The 11,478-nt window shown below is 38.8% G+C and overlaps 1 pseudogene; it reads right to left on the reverse strand.

The window, feature by feature from the left end:
• Positions 1-2,085: 2,085 nt before the first annotated feature.
• LOC111328940 (substance-K receptor-like) lies at positions 2,086-4,321 on the reverse strand (annotated as a pseudogene).
• Between the last annotated feature and the right edge of the window lie 7,157 nt (positions 4,322-11,478).

Genomic DNA, 11,478 nt, shown 5'->3' on the forward strand with positions numbered 1-11,478 from the left:
CGCAAGCAATTGATGAGTTTTCTTGGTCACCAAAAAAACACATTAGAATAGAGTTCTAGGTTCATGAAAAGCTCTAAAGGTAACATGACCTCATAAAAACCGCTTGGGACCAACTTTCACGCTAAAAATTGAACAAATTAACCTGTACAACAGAAATGTCAGCTTCGCAAATAAAATAAGCTTCCTAAATAAATTGAGCTTCGAAAATGCAGTTGTTCGCAGAGAAAAGTTAGTCCTTTCATAACCAGTTGTATCCTTAATAGTGAGTGGAACTAAACATCGATACAGCCGAAAAGCTGTCGACAAAAGGTGTAGTGGACTCACACCAGAGAGAGCACTTGTTTATCTGAAATGATAATACAGTACTGTGCAAGGACTATTTCTCGATAATCATCTTAATGAAGAGGGTCTCAACATGGGTGATGTGTATATAATATAAATAGAATATAAACAGTTTATAATCTCTTGCTTTAACTTATGGTTAAGATTTTGGCTATTTTACGGCTAACGTTTATATTCTTTCCGTTGCGGTTGAAATAAATAAATTCACGGTTAACCTATTTTACGACCAACGGTTAAAATGGTTTCAATTTTTACGCCTGACGGCTAAATGTTTTGCGGTTTTACGGCTAACGGTTAACCTTATTAAGACACTTGATAAAATAATAATAATAATAAAAAAAACCATTTGGCGTTGTCGGGCAAATATTAGCTAGTTCTTTATCAATTTACGCGATAAATGTTAGCTTTCTTTTGTAAGACAAATTTATGACGAATCAAATAGAGATTTACAGTATCGTTTCGTATTCGGAAGAGCCAAAGTATCTTAATTGGCTAATTAACACTACAGGCTCCACGTGTCCCTTTGATTGTTTACACCCGTACCGTGGTAACAATTCGCAAGTATTTCAACCTACGGCCAGAAACTTTGCATTTCGCGGAGTAAATAACATTTCGAGCACACGGAAAATTCAATTTCACACGGGAAAGCAAGCCTTGAAGACGCACTCCTCATTCAACAATCTGTTGGAAAACCAGAAAAGTTTGTCTTTGATATGGACCTCGGTCGTACCCGAATTAATTTGTAAGTGCAAGTTTTACTGCTGGGAACCCCGAAAAAAGAATTCAAGTAATTACCTCTTTCTAGAAAGTAAATTTCCCATTGTTTGTATTACTGGTGATATTTTTACTCCTATTTTTATCGAGTTGGTCGTACCACAATGCTTACACGCTTCAATGTGTCCAAGCTGTAAATCTGATTGGCATTTCTCTCGGGGTTGACACGCTACCTGTCGACCAAGGCAGAAAATCGATTGAGCAAAAGACAAACATACGAAAAGGCATAACCTCTGGTAAAAGAGCGTTTTATTTTGCAAAAAAAAAAAAAAAAAATTGACAGAAGACAATAAAAAAATCAAGTCTACTCGTAGCTTGTACCAATCTTGATTCATTCGTAATCTATAGCTATTTGTGAAATGAATTAAAAATATTCGCGCTGAAAAAAGTTTTCATAGGATCATGTTCGTTCCAAATCTTGATGAGAACTGAAAAGATGAAAAAAAGAAAAAACGGCAAAAGAATAGGTGAAGAATTCGAACAAATAAGCTTATAGGCCAGCATAGCAACAGTCACAGCCATGATGATGTCAAACCGTTGTAAATTTTAAAACTCCTAGTTCGAATTTAAGGGATGGTCAGTAATCGGTCAGAGAAGTGACATATTTCATAATTTCTAGCGTCAATCCCGTTTCTTTGATCATTTCTTTTCATCCCGTATTGTTTAGATTTTTTTCTTGATTTTTGACGAAGTTGTTCGGTAAACCCTGTGTATTTCTCGCAAGGTTAGCAGACAAAAAGCTTCTAATCTTAGTACAAATAAAAGCGAACCTGCAAGGCCAAACATTGAAGGGATAAAAAAGAAAACCAGAATATTAGTTAATAATAATTCGACTATGAGGGAAAAGGATATCACAAATGCAATTGAATTGACCGTATCTTCAGAAACCACTAAAGTTTCGGTCTCGTTTCTCGTAAAAAGTTTAAGACTGTACCGTACAGTTAAATGAGCTTGTCTTGACATCTCATATAAATTATCCGCCACTCTTTTTTATTCTTTGTTAATTGTGCATTCATCATGATGAAAAGAAACAGGGCTACGTTAAAGGAAAAAAAGACCTGTTCTTACAGAAACTGAAAATTTTCCGACAGGTTTAACTTTATCTTTTAGGGTGGTAGCATTCTTTTAGCTAGCTCGTTAACAACTTGAAAATATTCAGCACGAAATTGACTGGTTCCTCGTCTTTCACGTATTTCACAGGATCTTTTGGAACCTGTGACATAAACCGAGCCTATAATTTTATTTAACGTTAATGAAAAAGATGCGACAGTTATGGCCTGTTTAACTCCAAAACCTACACAGTAATATTTAATTTGATTCAGTTGTTGATGTAAAAGTTCGTTTGTTTCACACGTTTTTAACTTAATGTTTATTCAGAGGAAATAACAGTCTTAAATAAAATCGTTCCTCGTTCGTTTTCGCTGTTGGCTGTCTTATGCATAGTTACAACAGTGTTTACACATTTTCTTCATGAAATTCAAGCTGGAAAAAATGTCATTAAAACAATTATGATACCGCCATTCACGTGTAGCATTACACCCGTCTCCAAATGTCTAAAATATCACCTTAACAAAAAAATCATTGCCTTCAAACAAATTAAAAACAGATTTTAAAGGGTTCTGAAGCTCGTCGCATCTCCCAGCGAAATCTTCTCTATATTCAATGTCTTAAACCGATATCTTAAGATCTTTTGCTCCCACTGCTTTCTCAGCAGGAAACGCTCGGTCGTCGCCAAAACTTCGCGTGACAGTCTCTCTTGTAGTTCAGTATCTGGAGTTTCCTTCGTCTCATTCATTCAGGTCTATCAGTGTTGGTTGGGCTTAAATTTGTAGGACTTAGGTTTAAGGACTGTGAAGTGGACTTCGAACAGTTCTGTCTGTTGTACTACGGGAAATAAAGTTGGAATCACGACAGAAGAGGCGCTTAAAACTATGGCGAAACTCGTCGCTAACAAGAGAATAAATGAAAAAATTTGCCGACGAGTTTGCAATGACGAAGATAACGCAAACATTGTAAAAAACCCACAAGTATTTGTGCTCAGAAAATCCTTCCCAATACATAACTACAAGTCGGAAAATATTAACGGGAAGCATGGTAACAGCAAAAACTATTACAACGGGTATTAAAAGCTTTTTAGCTTTACTGTTCTGTTGCTCACGAAGTCTTTTGCGAGCGCTGTGGGGTTTACTTGCTTCGTTACACTCTTCTTGGATGGACCTGTTAAAGTTAGTGCTAGCTCGGAGTTTTACTGAAATGCTGCGGAATGTTCCAGCGATGATGGCAAGTGGCAGAACATACCAAAATACGATGATCGCGACGTTGTATATTTGTCGCATCTCTCCCAGATTTCCTCGCTTGGCGTTCGGCCAGTCTGGAGTACAATCAATGTAAGAGTTATCGTCAATGAACCTCATCACGAAATACAAAGGCAAGGAGATGATCAAAAAGGATATTATCCACACGCCAAGAGTCATCCATCTTGCTGAACTGAAATTGTACGAATTTCGCTTGGGAACACGGCCTCCAACAATAGCTCGATAGCGATCTATGGCAACCAAGGTTATGGACCACACTGAAACTCCAAAAAATACGTCGTTGAGAGGATACAGGAAACGACAGAAGAATTCACCCAGGGGCCAGTGGTGGGGATCTTGTTCCTTAATTATCGTAAGTGGAAAGGAAAAAAGCAGTATTCCCAGATCTGCAATGGCGAGGTTTCTGATGTAGAAGTTGATAACGGTCTGCATCTGGGGTTGGAACGTTATGACTAAGCACACTATGGTATTTCCTGCTATGCCGAGAGCCGCGATGAAGAACTCGAAGGTCAAACGAAGGATTTCCAGCCAGTGAGGCTCCTTGAAGTATAGCAGCTCAATCTCGGTAGTTTCGTTCCCGACAGAATTCATCCTCTTTTGCTATAACTCCGGCCGCGTGTTAGTTATGGATGAACTCCGTTTGTAGCTAAGCTGGTTAAAGTGCACGCTTGGGGGGCTAAGAATTTAGCCCAAAGACTTCCGATATATTGTCTGTTTTCACTTTACGCGTTAAATCCGTGACTATGGCCAGATGTGGATATGAAAACGTCGAATATTGAGGACTTGGCAGAAGCAAGCGAACTTTCTTTCACGGACCAATCCTAGCAACTATCTTCCTTCAGTGAAAATGAAGCGCAAATCTGCCAGCGAGCTTATATGCCCACGTATTTGGCTCAAGTACCTGTTAAATCGCTCCAATAATTAACATGTACCACGCTGATAAAGGAAATTTCACGAGATTTCAAACTGTTTTTACTGACTTAAATTCATGAATACGCGCTGTTAGGATATCATTCAATGAGGAAGGGATACTTTTTAGATTAAGAAGTTTTTTTCTGGAACATTTCCGCATCATCGTCGTGTCCCTTGGGCAGCAGTAAATCACTCAAGTCCACCCAAGCAAGACTTTCCTTTCGAAAAAGAACTGACATCTATTACCGCCTTGAAAAAAATCATCGAGCATCATAGTTGTTGTATCCATATGTGAAAAGAACTGCTGATGATCGTTTCAGAAGCTGTATTTCGTTTGCAATTTCATGCGCAGGATAATTATTTCAAATTAACAAAACGTAGAAAGATCTAACTCAACTAAGCTGAAATCAAACGAGCAAGAGTATCTTCAAGACTGGCATTTATTTCCCTTGCGTGTCGTTAATGATACTCTGTTCTTTAGTTTAACGTAATTGATAGAATTAACTACTGGTGGCGCATTTAGAGTTTCCTATTTACGGAACTCGGAACTGGCGAAGACAAAAGAGAGTAAGATGCTAGACACAATAAATTAAAATAAGTTCGTTAAGTTGTTTTGCAAGTTTTGTCTTCTTTTCCCGCAGGCATGACGCAAACGGGAAAAATTGAACCGCACAAAACAATGTGGTAATGGTAACTCTGTTTCCATCAACTTAACACAACCTCCCACAGTCATGGCAACACAAATGGAGAGAGTCATGACCGGAGACTTTGTTTTTCAATCGTAACTATTTTCAGGGAAATATCATTACTGCTTAGCGTGGGTGTCACAGCATTACGTCCACGTCCTTCGAGAAACCTGCCTTTTTTTAACTTCTCATCTCCGAATTAAGCGTAAAATATTTGCTTTTGAGTGGGTGTCTATTTGTTTAGAAGGGGATTGCGTGTGCAAATCTGCGAATCCACTCATTAACCCGATCTGTCAACACAAATTAATTTCGTTCAAAAGTCCGTCTTGGCGTATTTCTTAACTTCTGTGATATACATCAACTCCATATGAGTGTAAAAAAACGTGTTTCGCTATTTTTCTTCAAAATTAAGATATTACTTAACGTTTTCTGTCTTCGTTGGAAATTTTTGAGCCAACCTCTAAGGTCTGTTATTCGGAAAAGGTTTTCTTAATTTGAAAAACAAGATCTCTCGTCCAGGGTACAGGACAGATGCTGGCAACGAAGTTTAAGGTTTTTTACTTTCTTTACATGCCGGCGTAAACAGAAACATTTAAGTCGATAAAACGTCAATGTATCCCAACGCCGACCGTAAACTAAAGTACGATCTAGTGTGTATGTGCTTCGGTGACTTCCAAAGAGAAAGGATTAAGTACCTGGCTAAAACGAAATCATTTTCCTGCAAATTGGCATCTCCTGAACCCACTACGTCCTTACCAATAGCATGGCTCCGTTTTCTGCCATTTAAATCATATACAACCTGCAATTCCTCTATTCGCTCTGATGAAGGGCTATGACTCGAAAAGTCAGGTCTAGATACTCTGTGGTGGTGGCCAATTTACATTATAAATTCAGGTGTCAAATCCAAATTATCTGCGATTAGCAATGGCTGCCGCTTGCGTTACAGGCCATCGAATTTACTTCTTGTTCGATTTTGCACGTCCGTTACCTTTACATTTTTAAGGCTAAATCCGCCGATCTCAAAAGCCTTTTATCCTCCTCGTTTAGTTCAACGGCGCCTGTTATCACTTTTTAAAAAGGATTCTACTCAAAAATATTTCGATGCACGCCCGCTCTAAAGTTGGAGACTTGTACAATTTGAATTTTAAAGAAAGTTTTAGCCTCAAAGCTTCTAAAATCATCGACTTTCTCAATTGCTACAAGCTAGACTTGCAAAACAATCAGTTTAAAGCTTCGCTGATTTTAATTGAAGTACCAACAGGCCACTCCACTACCTTTAAGATATTTAAGTGTCCTTGAAATTCGTATGTCAGATCACGTTACAGGATCGATCGATCTCGAATTTTTTTTCTTTGTATAAACATATGTTAAAGTTAAGGCCCCGCTCAACGCAAGCAGCATTTTATTGAAACATATTGCAACTTTGTACAACGCACGCGCACACCTTGTTACACGCGTGTATACATGGACACTCTGGCAACATGTTTGCAAGATGTTGAATGGTACCAGTTAAATAAGTATTGAAAATGGTCAAATCTTATTCTGATGACGTAAGTTAATTTTCTATTCTTTGAGAACAGCAAAAGTGGCGAAGACCTGCCCCCGACATCTGGCAGCTTGTCGCACCAGCTTTAAAGGGAAAACTTTCAGGTTCCTATCTTGAACATTTCCCTTACCTCGATGCTGAATCTTTCATCATCGGTGGGATTTGGCAGGAAATTAAGGGAAGACTGTCTATTAACCGTGCTAATAACAGAAGCTTCAGGTCCAGAAGGAATAACAGAGGTTAGTATTGGCTGGTGCAGTATTTGCAAGCCCAAACTATCATACCGACACAGCATATGATACAAGTAGCCAGGGACCCATCTTAAAACTTGTTCAACCGGTTCCAAAGGTCAACTAAAGCCTGGGCTCCGAGGCTTTGCAATGGAAATGATACAATTGAAGTCACGAAATAGTCACCGAATATATAATGACGAAACCATATCGCATAATGAAGAAACTTCATCACGTCACGATAAAACCGTATCACCAAAACATCGGACCACACAACAATGTCACCACATTGCTTAATGACAAAACCACAAAAAGTATCGAAGTATTCTTAAAACTTCGTCAGGCAAGTACATGATTACACGGCATAATGGCAAAACCTCATCACAAATTAGCAAAACCACCATATAACAACAGCGGTGGATCCAGGGGGGCTCTGCGCCCCCCTTATTTTGGGCAAAAAAATAAACGCAGAAGGAAGAAAAACCGGCAGGTGTACACACACATAAACACCTCCCCCCCCAGCTCATGTTATGGATAAAATAACCCCACAGCAACACGATAAGAGTGCAGCACACCAGTGCGAAACCTCAGCACCCAATAGACCAATAATCACATAAGAAGTTCTGGCTTCCAATAATTTATTAAGCCCTCGTGGCGTCAGAAATACGGATTTAGACCAGTTGACTCTTTCCTCTTAATTGACGCTTTTTTTTTAAATGAAAATAAGATAATTTAGATAATTTAATAATATTAGGGGAGTGTTGGTGCGAAGGAAGGAATTAGCAGTAAAAAAAAAAAAAAAAACTCATCCGGAAAGCTTACTTCCCACCTTCGCGGGTGTCCTTCGGGAAAAAATTCGTACGAGCGCTAGTTTCACGAAAATCCTAACAAACTATACATTAAAAGAAAGCTTAATAAATGCAGTTTACAATAGAAATAAAAATTAGGCTATTTTCTCATTTAGGGAGTATCAGGAGCTGGTAAGTAAGGACGGGCCGATACCGATACCAGATATTCGATACCAGCGATACCGAGGTCGGATCGAAAAATAACGATATTAGCGAAGAGTATCGATTCTTTCGATACTGCACGTGACCTACCTGCGCTTTAATCTCCGCTGACAAGTAGCCGAAAAGACTCCTGGCTCGAGATCGTGCATGTGCGCTGCTGTGTGCAGTGTAGGATTGCCGCAGTGAACCGATCAAAGTGGCGGTTTCTTCCATTCCCTAGTACAACATTTCACTGTGAAATAGGACCCGATTTTATTAACTGTAAATGTAAAGTCACTCTACATGCTCTATACAAAGGCACAAAATCACGACTCACAACAATCCAGGCATTACAAGGGGATGCTGGAGCGACAAAAATGAGATGCAAACTACTATGCCCGTTTACCAAAGAAAAACCTCAAGCGGGTAAAGCGCTGAGCGGAAAGGTTGAATAGTTCCAAGGTATGGCACCTCTGCATGGTCTCTGATGTGTCGAGTATTGAAGTGCAAGATCCATAATAAGTTAGGCATTCGTGATTGGTTATTATTAGTGACTCGTGCAGTGATTGGTAACCTTTCATTGTAGGTCTCATGACCATGAATGCCAGTGAAAGTTACATTTTGCTTGATATAGTAGGTAGAAAGATTGTACCATTGCAGTTCTTCTTCATTTCCTGGCAAAAATTAAAAATGAGTCCCAATAAATTGAAATTTTTTACTTGTTCGACTATCTTATTGATGCTACTGTAGAGAACTGAACAGAAAACCGAGCGAGAGTGTGCCGTCATTTAGTCAATTAGATCATTTATTTCAATGACGTCACAGTATCGGTATCGATATCGAAGAAAAAGGTAATATCGTACTCGGTATCGTATCAATTCAAAAAAGCCGCATCGGCCCATCCTTACCGTTTAGGTGTGAAACGACCGAGGGTCCTTCTATTGAATTTATCGGGTATCGGATCCCGAAGCACGAGCAAAATTGCTGCACAGCCTTATTCACAAGGCATAAATCAACATATGTGTGTCAGGCTTTTCCGATATTCTGAATTTCTGATTGGTTATCTAGATATCCGCATCTAAAGTTAGAGTAGCGTAAAATATGCGAAACGTGTTGCGTTAAAGGACACAACGTGAAAAATGTTTCAAATATCAAAATTTCCTGACACGTTTACGTTCGTCATTATCGCTGGAATGTTTTAGCGAAATTTCACGAAAATCGGTCAAATCTACATACCCTATAAATTCTCTCAAAGTGGATGTTTTCCTCTCAAAATCAAATGCGAGATTTTAGCTCCTAAAGGTTTGTAAACAACTATCGCCACACCAAGAGACTATCTCGCCCCCCGAAACCGCGAACCAATGGGAAGATGGACTGGCGTCAATGACAATACATCAAGATTTTCCCCGGGAAAAGTACCACATCGTAGTCAGGTTTTTTGTCTCGCTCTGTTGATCGTTGAGTAGTGGGCAAAATTGGCAAAGAAAAAACCCGTGACAAAAAGGTAAAGTTGGAGAAACTGCTGAAAAGCAAAACAGCGAATCGACAGACAGCTTAAGTAATACCCATATTGCTGAAATGAGTTCCCTCGGGTAGGTTTATTCATGATTTCATACGATTCGAGGCGATTGCTTATGTTTTGTATCAAGGCCAGTACTTGCTTATTGAAAGGAAACTTCGTTTAACCTTAATGTACGACAAATTTAGATTTGATGGAGACTAATTTGGATGCCAGCGTGGAGAAGAGGGCAAGGACTGTTTTTTTTTTTTTCTGACAAAATGGTGTCATTTCCCTCTTCGTTGGGCCTGTTTTTATCTTTTTCTTTGCCCAGGGACTCCTCTCTAATTTTGATTTCTGTTTTTTATCCATGAGAAAAGACTTTCCACCAGCAGAGAACTTTCACGTGTGCATTTTGTCAAGTGCGCGAACATGAAATTGTCGCGAGTATTCCCCCAGGGGGTTCGCCCATTTACGAGATTATGACACCCTCCTGATTTAGGAAGCCTTCATTATTTATGGCGGGGGGAGGGCTGGCAAGAATAATGGGGGTCATTATAAATTCAGGAACTAAGATGGGGGGTCATTAGAAAAATTTCGGAATGATGTAGGGGGTCAAAAGCTTTTTGTTGTTACATATCATCTACAAATGTGGGTTTAAGTTTGTAGAACATTTCTAATACCCGCCATACAAGATATAGGGAACAATAGCTAACTTTGCATACACTGGAAAGCTATTCTTCTTCAAGCTATAATAATGTTTATTTCAAAAACTATATTACAAGATTGCAGTGAAGGCGAGCTAAGTGTAATATTTACAATAGCATTAACAATAAAAAAACTAATAAAAAGGGATAACAATGATGAGATGTTCTAAGTTCTAAGTTATTTACAATTATATCATATAGACTAGCCATGAGTTTTTGGCACGATAGGGTTAGGGTTGGCAAGCTATAACTGTAGTGGGGCAGCAAACACAGAATATTAGAAATACACGAACTGGTCTCGGTCTCTAGAAAACGATATGCCAGTACTACGTCCAGACCGAGTTCGACGAGTCCTTATTATATTACCCATTTTGTATTAACTTTAGATTTTAAACTCTAGAACTGTATTGTTCAGGTGTTTTTGCAATAAAATTCAATATTTGAAAGATATTTTTCACTTCTAGCTGCTTTGATAGTCCTAGGGGGGGAGGGGGGCTAGCTATGTTTGCAATTACAACTAGAGGGGCCATGACATTTTTAATTCTTATAGAGCAGGGTCAGGATATTTTTTTTAGTCTCACTGAAAATCTTGGCAGCCCACCCCCTCCCATAAATAATGAATGCTCCCTTATTAACTTTTAAATGAAAATACGTTTTCCTAAATAAGCCTCTGAAGGTGGGAAGTAATCTTCTAAAGAAAATAAGATAATTTAAATAATTGATTAATATTGGGGGAGTGTTGGTGGGAAGGAAGGAATTAGCAGCAAAAAAAACCTCATCTATTAACGCAATAGTACATTGGAAAGCGTAGGTAAGAGAATATTGACTGTTAACAAAGCAGGTAAAAGTAGAGTTTTATGAAACGTGCTTTAGGAAAGACGCTTATTTTTCTATAAAACAAAAGTCGAGCACATTCCTGGAAACAATAGCCTTCATGAATATCTTCGCCTTAAAACATTCCTGCCTGCTAAGATAATTATGGAAGGTTTAGTTTTTAACAGTTTTCCTGGAATGATCGATTTGGTAAGGAAATTTATTCCTAAATTCTGGCATCGAAAAATAAAACTGCTTCCCGCCAAAAGTATGAGAGCGGGAAACGTTACAAAATCTATGACGTCAGAAAGTAGCAGTATCAACAAATTTTCGATTTGTTTTCGTGTCCTCGAATGTCTTCGTTGTGCTTTATGACAAATCACTTAACAAGTAGTCTCCCGCTAAATAATTTATTTTGTTCCTTTCATTTTTTTACGCCTCGAGGAATAAATAATTTGTTTCTCTGCATGAACACCAATCGTTAAATGAAGTGGTTATTCTTACCTTTGTAGCGTGGCTCCCACGCGCGCGAAGCGCGCGTAAGGCAGAGCCCCATACCCATGGAATATGGTCAACCTCTTTTCGTTTGGTTGTCACGTGACTGACCGAGGGTACGTACGTACGTGCCCTCTGTCATGTATGCCATCACGAAAGTACCACATGATC

The sequence above is a fragment of the Stylophora pistillata genome, chromosome 3 (assembly GCF_964205215.1).
Source record: "Stylophora pistillata chromosome 3, jaStyPist1.2, whole genome shotgun sequence".
NCBI classification, from domain to species: Eukaryota; Metazoa; Cnidaria; class Anthozoa; order Scleractinia; family Pocilloporidae; genus Stylophora; species Stylophora pistillata.